The following is a 16884-nucleotide window of genomic DNA, read 5'->3' as shown; positions in this document are numbered from 1 at the left end:
TGTGGCACAATGGATAGTGCATTGGACTTCTAGTGCTGAGATGAAAAAATTCAAAGGTTGCAGTTTGAGTCCTGCCAGAGTCATTAGTGTTTTGCCATCAAGCGGATTCCCTTTCAATCATTTCTCTGTTCCTGTAAGAACTGGAAGACTTGTCCACAGTCAGCTTTGTCACTACTGGTTATTTCAACTTCTTCATAAACAATTCCAGGTGTGCCTACAGGGGTTCAATGACCAAATAGAGGGAAAGGGAATGGATGCACATAGCGATGGTTAAGTATTGAAATAAATACTAGTAACTCTTCGTCATGAAAAATAATCTCCAACTTGCTGTTTTCCTGGCTTGACTGAAGGATCCCAGGTGGGTCTTCCACTCTGTATGTGCAAGAATCCTGCAGTGGCCACTGGAAACCACCCCTGGGGCCTCCAGCTGGGGATACTCAGCGGGCCTGAAAGAGGCTGAAGCACTCTGCAGAGGTTTTGGCTCAGGAAACTTAACTAAAATTCAATTTGCTTTGAAATGAATGGTGGACAAGACCAGTAAAATTATCCCCACTCCCCCTTAACTGTAGAAATGGAGATCGAACTGAAAAATAAGTGTCCTTTCTATCCTAGAAAACTAGTTTCTTAATTCTGTCCAGTGGTGCCTAATTGCAAGTATCCTGCAGAAATTATGCACATATATATAAACATATGCTGCCATAAGGGAAAGAAACAGAAGGACCACGGTCCCATTGTATTTCTAGCAGTGCTTGCATCTGGCATACTCCTATGGGCTATGAAGGGAGAATTGTTGACCTCTACCTCTGCTTGTTGAACATGGGCTCATAAATCTTCAATAAAGCCTTCTTCTTGAACCATATCATGTGGTTTGGTGGGTTTTCTCCTCCTCAACTTGTACAACAGTTTGGCAATGACACATCCTTTCACTGTGATCAGCTAATGTGATGATTAACCTTCTTAGAATATCACCCAGTACACACTCCCCATTTAATATATTATCACATGTTTAGCAAGTCAGGCAATGGAATGAGGTGATGGTTTCACAGCCTCTAACCCCTATTTATTCCTGCATAGATTTCTCAGTAAATTACCATGTCTTACTGTAGCTGAAATGCCACTTTTGTCTAACACGAAATTTACACATATGTGGATGATTTCTGGATTCTGTATGCCATTGCATGTTTTCTTTGTTTATCCCTGCATCAACAATGGATGCACTTAATTGGATGAGTTTTCTAATAAGTCTTGGTAACTGGTATGGTTAACACCACTATCTTTTTCTTCTTCAAAATTCTCCTGACTAGCACAATCACAGACTCACCTTCACTGCTTACTTTCCCTCAAGGATCACAGTCCTGCACTGTCTCCTAAAGTCTGTTTTCTAGTGGTTATTTCATACATTTTTTTCTGGTTTCCTCATTTTTGTATAGCCAGAGGACAACTCCCCTAGCTGTTAATCCTTCAGGGATGGAAATAGAATTTTCACTTAAAAAATAATGTGCCAGAGAGAACACCAATTATTTTCAACATTTTATAGTACTTTTGTTTGATTTTTAGATTATCTGATCTATACATGGGTCTGTTTAAGGACCCTCTTAATCAAATCATTGATTTATTTTTATCTACATATTCTACTCCCTGTATCATTTTTCCTCATAGGGAACCATTCTAATCTATTGTTTACATTTTTATTACCTTCGAATATCACAAGTTTTCTTATAGGATATGTAATAATATTTTGTGCATATCCTTTTTGTATTATAAAAATTATACTTTATATACACATCATTCTACTTCTGACTTTTTCCATAACCATCATTATTTTATTTATATATCACTTGAATGCTGAGCTGTTGCTTCCAAGTCTAGCTTGGAAGGATCAGGAACTGAAAGTGCAATGAGCCTGAGGATTAAAAGAAGAGACAGACACAAAGTAGTGTGGGGATCAGGGACCAATGCAAAGCCTCAAAGGTCCCTAGCTCATAAAGGCTGCTGTTTTTATTAGGTGCATTGCTTAACCCTACATGTTCCAGAGAGACATCTCTACATTAGATAAGTTGGGTAATACAAAGAGGCAGGCTGAAAATAACTTCTAACAAATATCCTTCCCATATAGAGTGCACAAAGAAGTTTCAAGTGTGATGAACAGTCCACACTGGTGTTCCAGTTGGTTGTATCCTGCGTTCAGACTTACTGTTCTTCTATACGTAGAAACTTTTCTTTGTCACACCATGGGATGAATTTCTTGGGATCATATATTAACAGCCTCTTTTCATGATCTATTTATGATTCAGCAGGCCTGTTTCCCACACTGAGCAATAGCTCCTCGGGTGCATCTACCATAATTTATCTTTTTTAAATGATTCCAAGAAGGTGTCCTCTTAGTTCCTGACTCTACAAGTAACTCCATCCAAACATTCTCATACACATCTCTTCAGGGACTTGGGCAAAATCTTCCTTGCATATATCCCAATAGACATAGAAGTTAGAGACCATGTTACATATATCTTGATTGGGTTGATTGGCACCAGATTGCTATCCAGGAGGCATGCATTTTCCACAAAACTGAGTAGCCACGAAAACCTATCTGTGGCATTAATAAGCTTAGCAACCTAAGAATTGTAAAGTGATGCCACATTGAGCTCTAATCTCTCATATAATCAATGACTCTGAGCACTTCCTGGTTTTTAAGGTTATTAAGTTTTTCCTATAAACTGTTAACCTCAAATGCCTGCTCCATATTTGTCTCTGCTACTTTTAATGGAAAGTTTACAGGCCATTCTCATGTATTGATACCTTACCAGTCTCGAATAATTTTCTCATGATTTAGCAATATCATTTTTTATTTTCAGACCTGATATGAAGATCAAAGGCTATTTTGCTAATGTTAAACTATTGACATCAAGATTAGACATCTTCAAAGATCAGCACAGGCACAGGACATGTGACAGAAACAAGAGCCAAAGGCACTGCCTAGATGTCCAGCTGGAAATTTGTCCTTCTGTCTTCATGTCTCTCTATGTGCATCCTCACCACCTTTATTGCCTTTTATACGCAAGAACATCGCCCTTTATAAGTCAGTACAGAAGTCCCACCCAGAAGGTCTCGGCAACTGAGGTTGTGAGTGCTGTCTTCACCCCCCTGGTGGCCCCAGACCAGTAAGCCCTCCTCTTGCCAAATGGGGCGAGTCCTTTCAGGGCACATGCATAACAGAGTGGGGGGAATAATGCAGAGGATGGGGGGAAAAAATCTTTCCTCAAATTGCTTTCAGTCCAGTTTCCCTGCCCTCGCTAGAATGAAATCCAATTTTGACCAGTTTAGTTTAGTATGTGTAGATGAGCTCTATTCCATAAACCACCATGGAGCAAATATGGCCACTTTTTTGGTTTCACCAAGCGGTTAGATTCACAAATGAAGGCATGGGATTTCTCTGTAGGACACCAGGCTTTGACTCTTTAGATGACAGCAGGAGAAGAAAGAATCAGAAAGCCAGATATCAGGGAGAATTGGGGCTTAAACCATCCTTGGAAACCTGGGGTGAGGGACAAGTGGATTCTGTCACTCTCTAAGTTGAAGTGTCCCTCTCAGCCCTGCAGTATGTACACAGAACTGTTACTGGACCCCAGGATTTCCAGCTTAGAACTTTAAAGCAGGGGCACCTGGGTGACTCAGTGGTTGAGCATCTGCCTTTGGCTCAAGTCATGATCCCAGGGTCTTAGATCAGGCTCCTTGCAAGGAGCCTGCTTCTCTCTCTGCCTGTGTCCCTCCCTCTCTCTCTGTATCTCTCATGAACAAATAAATAAAGTCTTAAAGAAAGAACTTTAAAGCAACTGCAAATGGGTCAGTGGATAGACAGGTGTGCTGGTGCAGTGAGAATGCAAAAACAAGCAGGCATGGAAATGGAAATGTGCCTGCTCACCTCTGGGGTCCAAAGACAAACAGTCACAGAGGGGACAGCCACAAGAAATCTGGTCTATCACACTGAGAAAGAAAATGGCTTGAGGCTTTTGCTCACTTTTTGGGAGTTGGTCCTATTCATGCTGGGGTTCTAGGCCGTAACTTCGTCTTATACCAGTTTCATGCCCTGCTTAGGAAAGTGAAATTATAGTAAAAGTGACTAATTAACAGGAGAAGGGTCTGGTGATACTTTCCTGGAGGGGAAGCGTGAGGTGCCTGGATTTGAGTCCACTGTGGGAGAGATGGCCCCTGGCTTCCGCGCCAGGAGAGCAACACAAAGTCCACAATTGTGCGGCAGAAAATGGGGAAAAGAATAGGATTCTCTTGGAGAAGAGCAGTACCCTGCAGAATTCAGCGGGAAATCACAAAGAGATCAAGGTTGGCTTCCTTTTTTTTTTTTTTTTTTTTCAAGGTTGGCTTCCTAAGAAGTTCCATCAGCATCTTCTCAGTTTGGACGGGGGCAGGCACCCTGGGTGCTGGAACCTGCTCTAATGTCCCCATAACACCTCAGCACTTGGGGAGAAACACAATATTATATTATAATAAAACTTGCTAAAAGACCAGAATTTAATTTTTCTAACTACTAAAAAGAAAAGATAATTATGTAAAACGATAAAGGTACTAATTTATCACTACAATAGCAATCATATTGTAATATATAAATGTATCAAATCTTTTTAAAAACTTTTGATGAGCATCTACTATTTGTTAGTCTCTAAGCTATATTTTAAATATCTAGTAATAAATGAAAGAGATATAGTCACTGCTTACATTCCCAACTTGATTTTCAATTATATTATTTTCGTGTATTTGCATATTCAAGGTAGATCCTAAATAAATAAATAATCACTGATAAACTTTAAGATAGGAAATTAAAAAACAATAAAATAAAAATTTTTACTATAGCTAGGACTAGGTGAAACAGATCCCTTGATATATTGCCTGACACATGTCATTGATACTGCCTCCAGGCTTCTCAGTGTCTTTCTTTTAAAATGTATATTCTATAAACAGCAAATGATTAGATCTCCCTTTTTCGACCTGACAACTTCTTTTTTTAATATAAATTTATTTTTTATTGGTGTTCAATTTGTCAACATATAGAATAACACCCAGTGCTCATCCTGTCAAATGCCCACCTCAGTGTACCTGACAAGTTCTTGATTTCAGGTTGGGATTTAAAACACAATAGGGTATTTCAGAGGAAGTTGTAGAAATATTTCTGGTACCTGTTGAATATGAGACTGTGTTCTGTGTATGCCTTTTGTGATATTTAGCTGTGATACTCTGTGATAAGGCAGAGACCAAGTCTAGAGGCAGCATTCTCAGATTCATGATATTTGGTCATTGATTTGTAGGTAGAAAGTCAATGGACACCCAGAGGAGTTTATCTCACTGTTATAGGCCAAAATAATACTTTAGGCTAAGGGAAGTTTAAGAATTTCTGAAGGTTTGGCAAGCTTATGTTTGATATTTGATAAATCAAATATCAAATATATAGATGATAGAAATGATCTGGTCTATCACACTGAGAAAGAAAATGATAGAAAGATTTATTCTTTCTGTCTTACTTGAAGAACAAAGATGGTGCAGGCAATGAAGAATTTGAGTTAGCATTAATACTCTACGAAACTCTTTAGTAACAATTCTGGCTAATAGAATATACATCACTAAATAAGTAATGCAGATTTCACCAGGTAGGAAAGATGAGTCAAACAACATTTTTGCTATCACTAAAATTGTGGCTCTTTGACAAGAAAACGCTTTGATCCATACGAAAATTGTTTTTATATGCATTTTATACACATTTTCATATACACAAATACACATTTTTATATGCATTATTTTTATAAACATTTTTATATCTGTTTTTGGTACAGTGGAATAAAATTAATTTTAGAATATGTAAAGAGGTATTGAGGCTTGATTTTTAGTGTCTTCACAGTTTTGAGAGGATTACAGTGTCAGATAAGCATCAGAAACATCCTTGGCTTTACCTTTAATAATGTCTTACCAATTCTCATTTAAGATTGTAGTCCGCTTGTCTTTGGAATAGTAGTAAGACTATAGCTCCAGCTAAGGTATTCAGTTAATCAGCACTAGCAGAATGGAAGATAGAGGTATCCCTTCCTGTGGTATAACAAATAATTTGTGGAGTGGAGTTAAAGACTATCCTGTATGCAGAATCATACTGTAAACACTGAGGATGTTGACAAATCTCCAGGACCTCTGTTTTACACTATAAACTATACTATGATTGTCCTTGATTGACCATCACTTTATAGACAATCTTTATACCTCTTTATGCTTGACCATGAATATGTTTTCCATAAGATGAGAAGTAAAAGATCATTGAAGTGTATTTATATTAATATATTTTACTTTCTTGTTATGAAATTGAATTGTGCCTCACCGCCCAAATTCATAGGTTGATGTCTAATCCCAGCACCTCAGAATGTGACCTTATTAGGAAATAGGGTCATTGCAGGTGTAATTAATTAGATTAAGTTCAGGTCATTAGGATGACTCTTAATCCAGTATGACTCGTGTCTGTTTGAAATGGGGAAATTAGGATGCAGAGACATATATGCATAGAGGGAAGACGATATGAAGAGATAGACAGAAATAACCATATGAACATGAAAATGGCCATCTACAAGCCAAGGAGGGAGGTCTGGAACAAATCTCTCCCTCACAGACCACAGAAGGAAACAACTCTGCCAACATCTTGATTTTGGACAACTAACCTCCAGAACTGTGAAATAAATTTCTGTTTTTAAGCCATTCAGTTTGTGTTGTTACAGCAGCCCAAGAAGGTTAACTCAGGAAGGTTGTTCGCTTTTGAATTGCAGTCTTTTTTTTAATCCTAAACTTGCTAAATAAAATAATTCTTATAATATTTCTGAGTTAAAGTCTGAAAAATGACAAACAAACCTAATTATTTCTATTATTCTTCCTTTTATCTAAAGCAGAAGAACAAATCTTGGTGTTATTTGGAGGCCATTCTAGGAAACCTAAAGTATTCAGTCATAAAAGACATCTTCATGGTTTTTACTATTCTGAATTTAGGGCCTAACTTGAGAAAATCAAGTCAAGATGAATTGCCATGAGAAACAAAACATAAACACAAGTCATAACTTTGTAAAAACAAGGCATGTTAAACAGATAACATGGAAAAACCACAACACAATAACAGTGATTTTTAGAAACTTAAAAATAAGTAAATTTTTAAAGTTTTATTTATTTATTCATGAGAAAGAGACAGGCAGAGGGAGAAGCGGGCTCCATGCCAGGAGCCTGATGTGGGACTCGATCCCGAAACTCCAGGATGCCCTGGGCCAAAGGCAGGCGCTAAGCCGCTGAGCCATCCAGGGATCCCCAGGTTTCCTTTTTTTTTTTTTTTTTAATTTTTACTTATTTATGACAGAGAGAGAGAGAGAGGCAGAGACAGAGGAAGAGGGAGAAACAGGCTCCCTACAGGAAGCGAGAGGCGGGACTCGATCCTGAGTCTGCAGGATCCTGCCCCGGGCTGAAGGTGGCACTAAACCGCTGAGCCACCGGAGCTGCCCAAGATGTACATTTTAATATTGATATATTGTTATTATTCCATATAGGTATTTATTAACATGATAAATATCTAAGGGAAGAGAGAAAGAAAAAGAAAGGAAGGAAGGAGGGAGAAAGGGCAGGCAGGGGCGGCTTAGAGACGGTGAAGTGCAGGTAGTCATAGGGAGGCTGGATAAGATTCGGTGTTGCTGCCTAAAAGGAGGTTGTGATGTGATTTTAAAAAGTTGCAGAACCTGAACACGGCCAGGGTAAAGACACCAGCATGTCAGAAATGAGACTTGAGCCCACGCCTAGCGCAGGAAGCAGGAAGCAGAAGGTAGAATCTGGCGCCTTAGCTCACTGGGAGAGCCGCAGCCCGGGAACGCCTGCTCCGCCGCAGCGCCCTCAGCCTCGGAGCTGCGGTCTGCGCCGCACTGGAGGTGGAGGGGTGGGTCTTCAGGGAGGCGGGGGCGGGGGCGCCGCGGGCAGCTGCGCCCGCCCGGCAGGTGGCGATCGCCCTGGTACCCCGGTCCCCCTAGCTTCCCTCTGCTCGGGCATAGGGGCGGGGGCCAGGGGCTTTCACGCCCCTCTCACTCCCCTTCTACGGTATCCCAGCTGGCTTCCTGAGAGCAAGCTGGCGGGCTGGCTTATTGTGTAGGTTAAGTCAAAGTGACTAAACGTCATATCCGCGGGAATGTGATTGTCTCATTTTTTTATTTTAAAAATTTTATTTAAATTCAAATTGCCAACATGATATAACACTCAGCGCTTGTCTCATCATGTATCCTCCTTAATGCCCGTCGCTCCGTTACCCCATCCCCTCACCTTCCTCCCCTTCTGCCACCTTTTGTTGTCCCATTTTTTTTTATTTCCTGAAATTTTGTGTGTCATTGGTGTAATAAAATAGCATGCATTATTTCGTGGTAGTTGGCACCATGGGTACTGCATGAGGTTTACGCATTATTTTCTTCGTATTTGGTCAACATTGCATTTGTCTTCATGCATAGAAAAACCAATAAATAACGTCTTAACTTAATGAAAAATGAAAAAACAATCACTGACTCGATAAGAACTCCTGGCTTGGACTGTGCAAGGCAGGTGCAACTCCCCAGGGACTAAACACTGCTGCCTCCTTCGGAGTGGGATTTTGTCCCCTTGGACTCTCCCTACTGGGCTCCAAAAATGTTTGATGAGCCACGAGCACTGTTTCCTCAACTGCAGGCCATTCCCGTCTCTGAATGAGTTGGATCACTTTGAAATGTGGAGGAGAAAGCAAAAGGCGACCTTGCACCCTCCCCCAGCAACCCCCGTAGCCCTCAGGAACCCAGACACTCCATTTCTGAAACTACTGGGAAAATCCCCACGGGGACGTCCAAAGTTAATTCCCCGGCGGGGGCCAAGGTTATAACCTTCTCCTCTTTCTCCATCTCCTCTTGCATCCTCTTGGAGATGCTCTTCGGTGACCCCGGTCGTTCCTAAAAGTCATGGCCGGGGCCGGGTTTCCCCCGCCTGCTGTGAGCGAGCCTGCTCCTCGGCTCTTCAGCCGTCTGCGGAGTAAACACTGTCTCCGGGGGTCCTTCTGCCCAAACCCGCGAATCCCCCTCGGCAATCATTGACACTAGGAATAATCTGCCTTCTCCCTGGAGTCGTGCGTGGGAAGCCGCTGCTGGGTGAACATACACTGCGACGGTTACGCGATCCGCGTAATGATTAGATGACCCAGGTCATTGAGCCACACTTTTGGAGGACCCTCGAAGTTCCTGAAACCCTGGATCACTCCTGCCTTTCCTGGTAATCCACGTTGTTCACGGAATTTAGTTATTTATAAAATAAATTAACACTACTTTTGTCAGGGCCTGGGTAGCTCAGTCGGTAGAGCATCAGACTTTTAATCTGAGGGTCCAGGGTTCAAGTCCCTGTTCAGGCGAAGTGTACTTTTCTTTTTTATTTATTTTACAGATTCTTTTTTAAATTGGAGTTCAATTTGCCAACATATAGCATAACATCCAGTGCTCATCCCGTCAAGTGCCCCCCTCAGTGCCCCTCACCCAGTCACCTCCACCCCCTGCCCACCTCCCTTTCCACCACCCCTTGTTGGTTTCCCAGTTAGGAGTCTCTCATGTTCTATTTCCCTTTCTGATATTTCCCACTCATTTTTTCTCCTTTCCCCTTTATTCCCTTTCACTATTTTTTATATTCCCCAAATGAATGAGACCATATAATGTTTGTCCTTCTCCGATTGACTTACTTCACTCAGCATAATACCCTCCAGTTCCATCCACGTCAAAGCAAATGGTGGGTATTTGTCGTTTCTAATGGCTGAGGAATATTCCATTGTATACATAAACCACATCTTCTTTATCCATTCATCTTTCGATGGACACCAAGGCTCCTTCCACAGTTTGGCTATTGTGGACATTGCTGCTATAAACATCGGGGTGCAGGTGTCCTGACGTTTTACTGCATCTGTCTCTTTGGGGTAAATCCCCAATAGTGCAATTGCTGGGTCGTAGGGCAGGTCTATTTTTAACATTTTGAGGAACCTCCACACAGTTTTCCAGAGTGGCTGCACCAGTTCCATTCCCACCAACAGTGCAAGAGGGTTCCCCTTTCTCCACATCCCCTCCAACATTTGTTGTTTCCTGCCTTGTTAATTTTCCCCATTCTCACTGGTGTGAGGTGGTATCTCATTGTGGTGTTGATTTGTACGAAATGTGCTCTTCTTATTTCAGCCACTAGTATGAGAGGGACTCTGCACATGGCCCACATAAACTCCGTTTTTACCGACTTTTTAAGAGCCTTTATCTCTTTGATTTCTGGGGTTCCCCAGCTCTTCCACCACATGGTAGTACATAAGTCCTGCCCACTCTGCAAAACATAGTTGATAAACTAAAGTCCAAACACGTTTTGAAATTGTGTTAGCCAACCGCTTTGCATGTTCATTAAAAAGCTTCTCAGGGGCACCTGACTGGCTCAGTCGGTAGAGGATTTGACTCTGGATCTCTGGGTTGCAAATTCGAGTTCTTCACTGGGTGTGGAGATTACTTAAAAATAAAATCTTGGGAAAAAATAGCACCACTCTCTCTTTGGGATTTAAATGTGTTATAAAAGCTCTGGAAATGAGGTTCTCTGCATTTGTTCTGTAGACAGTACCATGGATTTTTGTAAGATTTTAACTGAGTTTTGGATAAAAAGTCAAGGTTTTCACCTGATTGGTACTATCTGTGCGAAGCATGACTGTATTTGCTTCATCGTTGTTTCACTTGTTTCCACCATGTCATATACCTGCAGAATACCTTGACTGAAAAGCTGTGTGTGTGTGTGTTGGGGGGGGGGGTTCCCCACCTTAAACTGGACCTCTGAAATCCTTCAGCAGACAGGGCAGCAGGAATCCTCTTTATCTAGATGGGCCTGACACAAAAATGTCAAATAGCTCCTCAACAGAAACACATACTAAGAGGTCAAAAGTCTGCTGTTCTCCAGACTGAATTTCTGGCCTGCCCTTAGGTCTTAATTCAGACAGAGAAAAGATGAGATCACCTAGATGAGCTGAAGGAATCTACAGCTTCAGTAGCTCCCAAAGTTGTAGATCAATTACCTAGGGTCTTGGACTGATGTCAGAGCCCTTTATCACTGAGAAGATCATTTAATCTTCACGTGGTACATTTGTTAAACAGCTAATTCATGTACACAATTGCGTGGGAAATGAAGGGGAAATGTTGAGCTCAAGAAAGCAGGTTCCATTTAGGAGTGTTTTCACTGGAGTCAATCAGTGATGGCAGAAAGCAGGTAGATGGGCAAAGCAGAGGGACCCTGGGACATCACTTATTTTTTCAGGGCATGAAGAGCAGGACATGGGATTCATTTATGAGCTTGAGGAGAGATAAGTCCAATGGCTGAGGAAGTGAGGAGAAATCTCAGGACAGGGAAAGATAGGGAAAGAGAGCTGAAGGTCAAAATTACAAGGCAGGGCATATGAGTCTGTTGCCCTCTTTGGAGTTTTTGCTGTACTTTCCTAATTGGGATTTCGTAGGTTCTTTAGAGCCAGGAAAAAAAGAAAAAAAAAAAAGAGATGTGACGCCCACTTGAGAGGGCTTCTTCAGATGGAAAAGATCACCTCCCTCAAAACCCCCTTCTCACTTTTCAGTAGGTGTTTCCTCTGTTCATTTCCCCTCTCCTTCCTTTTCTCCACCTCTACCAGACCCCTCTCCTCCTTTTCCCTCTTCTCTGTATCCTCCCCACTACCCCTCATCTGACACTTAAAGTCTCTAAAGGCAAAGTGAAACAGAATTAGAACACACTATCCCTACTGTGCCCTTGGGCATTCTGTGGTAACTGTATGATTTGGAGGAGAAACAAGAAGTTACTTTTGTTGGTATATGATGGGTAGGCAGGTACATGATGATCTATGCTAGATCACTAGTGGGTTTTTTTTTAATGCTGTACAAATAGTTTAAGTTTTATATTAACTAACATTTAAATATGTTAGTAACATAATCAGAATAACCAATGGCAAAGAAATGATTAATGGCTCCCAAACTTTGAGGACCACTGAAATCGCCTGAGAATTTCCAACACCCAAGGGAGGCTGGCTCCCCTTCCAGACATTCTAATTTAATTGGTATAGGGTGCCACCCCCCCATCAGGGATTTTAAAAGCTTCCAGATGATTCTAATGTACAGCAACATTCTAAGGTACATTGAGAGCTTTCCCAACGGTGGTTGGTTCCTATACCACCACCACCATCTCCATAACCAGACCTTGTTAGAAATGTAGGATCTCCAGACATACACTGTATCTACTAGAGGAGAATGTGCATTTGACAAAATACCCAGGTAATCCTGAAGCACTTAAAGTGTGAGAAATACCAGCTTACAACACCTATCTCTGCTAATACTTCTGTATTCACTTGGTTTGAGACACCATATAACAACTTATGTAAAGGGTCACCTGTGTCAAAAAAAAATAGTCAAAGTCTTGGTAATGGACGACAGAAAAGTATTGGGTGTCCTTTCACGAAGTGTTGAACATTGTCTAATAGGCTTTTGGAAGTTATTTGGTTCTGAGTGTGCACCTTTAACTGAATTTCTAGTTACTAAACTATTCTAGAGTTTTGCAGGGTAAAAACTGACTTGTAGAGAATTGCTAGTAATGCAAATGATGTTTGTCCATAGCAATTAAAGTAAATTTCATTTTCTTGCCAGCTCCATAGAAGCTCGTCCTTTGGTTCTGAGGCAACTCTGAGTTGCTACTTCGTGTAGTCTTTTTGTTTGTTTGTTTGTTTTTGTTTTGTTTTGTTTTAAATCTATCTTTCCTGAAAGCGATTTTGATCAAGTATTGCCTAGAGCTTTGACCGCACGGCTAGATAAATTATAGAGCAGGATAATCCTTGCCTGCGGCGCCCCGGAGTCGGGGTTGCTGCAGGGAGCCAGGAGGTCAAGTCCCACTACCGTCAGCAGGTGCGAGGATCACCCTGGACACGCTTCCCCCGGGTTTCTTCTCACCCCTGCCTCTTGGCCTCCACTCGCTCTTCGTCCCCGGGCGCCTACCCCGCTCGCAGCGCTGCGTCCCGCGCTCCGGATGCTCGAGGGCATCGGCCTGCGTCGCCTTACCAGTCCTGGCATTCGATTCTTCCCTCCGGGCCGCTAGCATCTCCCGCAGCCCTGCCCGGCTGCAGCGCCCGGACAAACCGCCGCGGGGAAAGACGCACCTCTCCCACCTGGGAGGGTCGGCAGATCAGAGGTCCCGGTTCAGCACCCCGAAGAGCTCCCAGGGCGTACTTCGCATCCCAGAGGGAAGGCGGCCGCGGATTCCCTGAGAAGGCCGACCGTAACCCACACGCCGGAATTCCCTTAAAACGAGAGAGAAAAATCGGAGCAGGAAGACCACCTTTCTAGGGAGCGGCCTCCAAAAAGTGTGTTAACCGTGAGAAGGGTGGAGTCAAAAACGTTACTCGTTACCTCCCCGTCGGGGAATCGAACCCCGGTCTCCCGCGTGACAGGCGGGGATACTCACCACTATACTAACGAGGAGAACGCGAGTTCTCTCTGTAGGGGCATTCATACTTTCGGTTCTGACCCTCCCCCCGCACCTCCCCCCCTCCCCCACCCCCAATGGGCACAGAATTCCCAGGAGTTTCATTTGTCTCTACAAGAATACTTTGTTAAAGATTCCAGAAAACAGATTTTTCCCAGTGTGAGTTTGAAAATCCAAACACGACAGCCCACAAAAGATTAGAAATGGTTGTACATAGTTTTATCACTCACAGCAAAGAAATGTTCCTAAACAGTAAGAAATGCATTCAACAGTTTTAAAAAGCTCCCCTGCTCAAAATTACTTTCCTCCTTTTTCACTTCAAGTTCATTCCGTATTTTATTTTTTATTTTGATTTTTTTTTTTCATTCCGTATTTTAGATTGGCTTCACGGGTCCCCTTCCCCTGGGACGTTTTCTCAGACCGCTGTGAGTTAGCTGTATTTCCTCTGTTGGTTTGTCACCCTAAGAATCCCATATGTTCTATAGGAATTTCTCCATGGAACACAAGGAAGAGCTTACTCCTAAAATCTAGACCTTAGATTTTGCAGCATTGGCATTAAATGACTTCTTATTTTTGAATATAGCCTTTTAGTTGTAGAAATTCCACTCTCAGGAATTAAATATTCCTCAGTGAAATTCCAGCTCAGTTATGCATAGGGGGCTTCATAAGGGATAGTCATCGTAGCAATTCCAGGTAGTAGAGAACTGGAGACATACTGGAGGTCCCTCAATGAGATGAGTGTCTGTGCTGAGAGAAAAAACAATGTGATTCCTGTGGCCTAAGAACAAATCACTGCAAACTGGGTTGGCTTAGAACCACAGAAATGTGTTCTTTCTCAGTACTGGAGACTAGCAGTCAGAGATCAAGATGTCAGGGGCCAGGCTGTCTCTGAAGGCTCTAGAGAAGATGTTTTCTTGGCCTCTTCTAAGGCCCTTGTGGCTCTGGGCCACCCTCCCTGCTCCTTGGCCTCTAGCTGACCATCCCAATCCTTGCCTCTGCCTGTGTCTCTATGTGTCCTCTCTTGCAAAGATGCAAGCCACTGGATTTAGGGGCTGCTGTCATTCAGTACAAACTCGTCTTAATTTAACTAAGTATATTGGCAAAAACTTTTTTTCCAAGTAAGGTCACATTCTGAGGTTCTGGATAGACACAAATTTCCAGGGGATGCTATTTAACCCCCTACAATTAAGAATAAAAGATAAAGTGTTTATGCATAAACTTGGTTGATTGCACCAAAGTATATCCTAAAATCTGGAAATGTGCTGATTAAAATTGGTTGTGGGTGAAAGGGAAGGGAGGTGGGAAGGAAGAGTATATAGTTCTGTTATTGTTGCTCAGACTAGAATGCAGAAGAGATTATCAAAAGAAGGAGGAGGACAAAGCTCTTAAATGACATATGATGACCATAACTAACAGATAAAAATATAAACTTTCTAAAAATATTGGAAAAGGTAAAATGACAAAATAACCTATTTTAAAAAGAGACATTAAAAACCTAAATAAATGGAGAAGTATATCATTTTATGGATTGGGGGACTTAATATCTCAATGATATCATTTCTTCCTAAATTGACCTATGAATTCAATGTAATTCCATTATAAATTCCAACAATATTTTCCAAGAACTTGATAAAATTTCCAAGACCTTGTTGTAAAACCGTATGTAAGTGTATAGGGCCTACAATAGGAAGGAAAATAAGGAGAGGATTACCAACAGGCTGGCAGAACTTATTAGACACTCCAAGAATTAAAATATTATTACAATACAGGCTTCGATATTGAACCTCTAATTGATTAAATAAGACAGAAGGCTCAGAAGAGATTTGTGTTTATATAATTTGGTATATGGGCACTGGTGGCATATTAGTACAGAGGAGAGTTCAAACAATTAATAATGGAGCTAGGAAAAAAACAGTATTCCCATGAAGGGAAGCATGAAATTGGATAAAGATTAACACTAAGAAGATTAAGGATATAAATGTCAAAAACAAAATTTAAAACTCTCAGTAGCCATATATAAAAATCAACCAGGAACCTGTTTATACTATTCTAGGTAATGATGTGAGAAATTTAATATAGTAAATTGGCTAAATTAATGATAGAAGAGCTAATGTGATCAGTGGGACAGAGACATTCAACACAGAAAGCCAGAAGGCTACCTGGGAGAACTTGAAGCCACAGATTTGCCCTAGAAGGTATTTGATGCTTTGAGGAGATACAGCCAAGGCCAAGTGGTGGTGAGTAAAGCCTGCTTTCACTCTTGCTTCTCTCCTCTCATCTCCATCCAGTGCTGAACACCAATTTAAACCTAACCAGAAGCCACCTGACAAGGCAAGTTGGGGAATGCGGCTTACATGGTCCAGGACAAAGGAGCACGGGACATGAACCAATCAGCACAGACATGGCTATTCAACATCCCATTTCAGCATTTTCCTAAATTGTAACCTACATTCAAAAAGTTAATGCTCTGTACATATGAAGATATTTTCAAATGCTTCCAAAAAAAGAAAAGCAAAGTACCTACCATCATACCTTTAGAAAGAGAGGGGAATTGGAATTATCCAGATCCCAAATCTTTTTTTTTTTTCTTCAGATCCCAAATCTAATCAAACTAGTCCTGTTCACTGAGAACTGAAGCCAAAGAGACTATGCAGCTACTTCAGGATATGGCACCCAAAGTAGAGAGAGGTGGAAGTTATCAGGCTACTCTAGCCCTTTTGCGCTCTACTCTCCCACCAGTGCATCATATTCACTAAACTAAATTGCGGACAGGTGGGAAGTTAGTTTGGGAAATGGAGCCTGAGGAGTGGAGCCCTCTTGATCTAGAGTAGTGCAGGAGGAGGTGGTGGAAGGAAGATGAGCATCTCCAGACAAGTGAGTGCCACCTCATGAGAATGTATATTGCAACAGCAGAGATTGGGAAGACTGGTTGAATACAACACAGAAATGCTACAAAGAAAACTTTGATGGGTATGTGTGTATGAAATTAATAGTTTCTTTTAATCAAATTATAGTTTAAAAAGAAAACACAATTTACACTGAGAAAAGTTAACTGCAATTCAAATAACTGAATTGAACTGTAAGAAACTAAAGAAAAAAATATCAAAACTCCCACATATTGATAAGTCAAGCACATCAACACAATGGATAAATGGGCAGTCAAATAAATAAATAAACCAGAATTCAGGAGAAAATTCAAATGTTTGGATTTATGTTGGAGATATTCAACCTTCTTGTGATACAAAAATGCAAGCCATTTTCTCAGAAAACTTACTTCCACTTGATAGGATAAAAATTAAACGAACAAAAATAACAACAGTTGGAGAGGATTTGAAAAAACAGTAA

At 41.4% G+C, this 16884-nt stretch overlaps 2 non-coding genes across 2 annotated transcripts; one reads left to right on the top strand and one right to left on the bottom strand.

Annotated features, from left to right (window-relative positions):
- Positions 1–9357: 9357 nt before the first annotated feature.
- Positions 9358–9430, top strand: TRNAK-UUU (transfer RNA lysine (anticodon UUU)). The gene has a single exon. It is a non-coding gene; the product is annotated as a tRNA-Lys (tRNA).
- A 4033-nt stretch (positions 9431–13463) lies between these two features.
- Positions 13464–13535, bottom strand: TRNAD-GUC (transfer RNA aspartic acid (anticodon GUC)). Its single transcript has one exon. It is a non-coding gene; the product is annotated as a tRNA-Asp (tRNA).
- Between the last annotated feature and the right edge of the window lie 3349 nt (positions 13536–16884).

Source organism: Nyctereutes procyonoides, unplaced genomic scaffold, assembly GCF_905146905.1.
Source record: "Nyctereutes procyonoides isolate TBG_1078 unplaced genomic scaffold, NYPRO_anot_genome, whole genome shotgun sequence".
Taxonomy (NCBI): domain Eukaryota; kingdom Metazoa; phylum Chordata; class Mammalia; order Carnivora; family Canidae; genus Nyctereutes; species Nyctereutes procyonoides.
The sequence above is the reverse complement of the archived record's forward strand: the minus strand, read 5'-3'. Positions and strand labels throughout refer to the sequence as shown.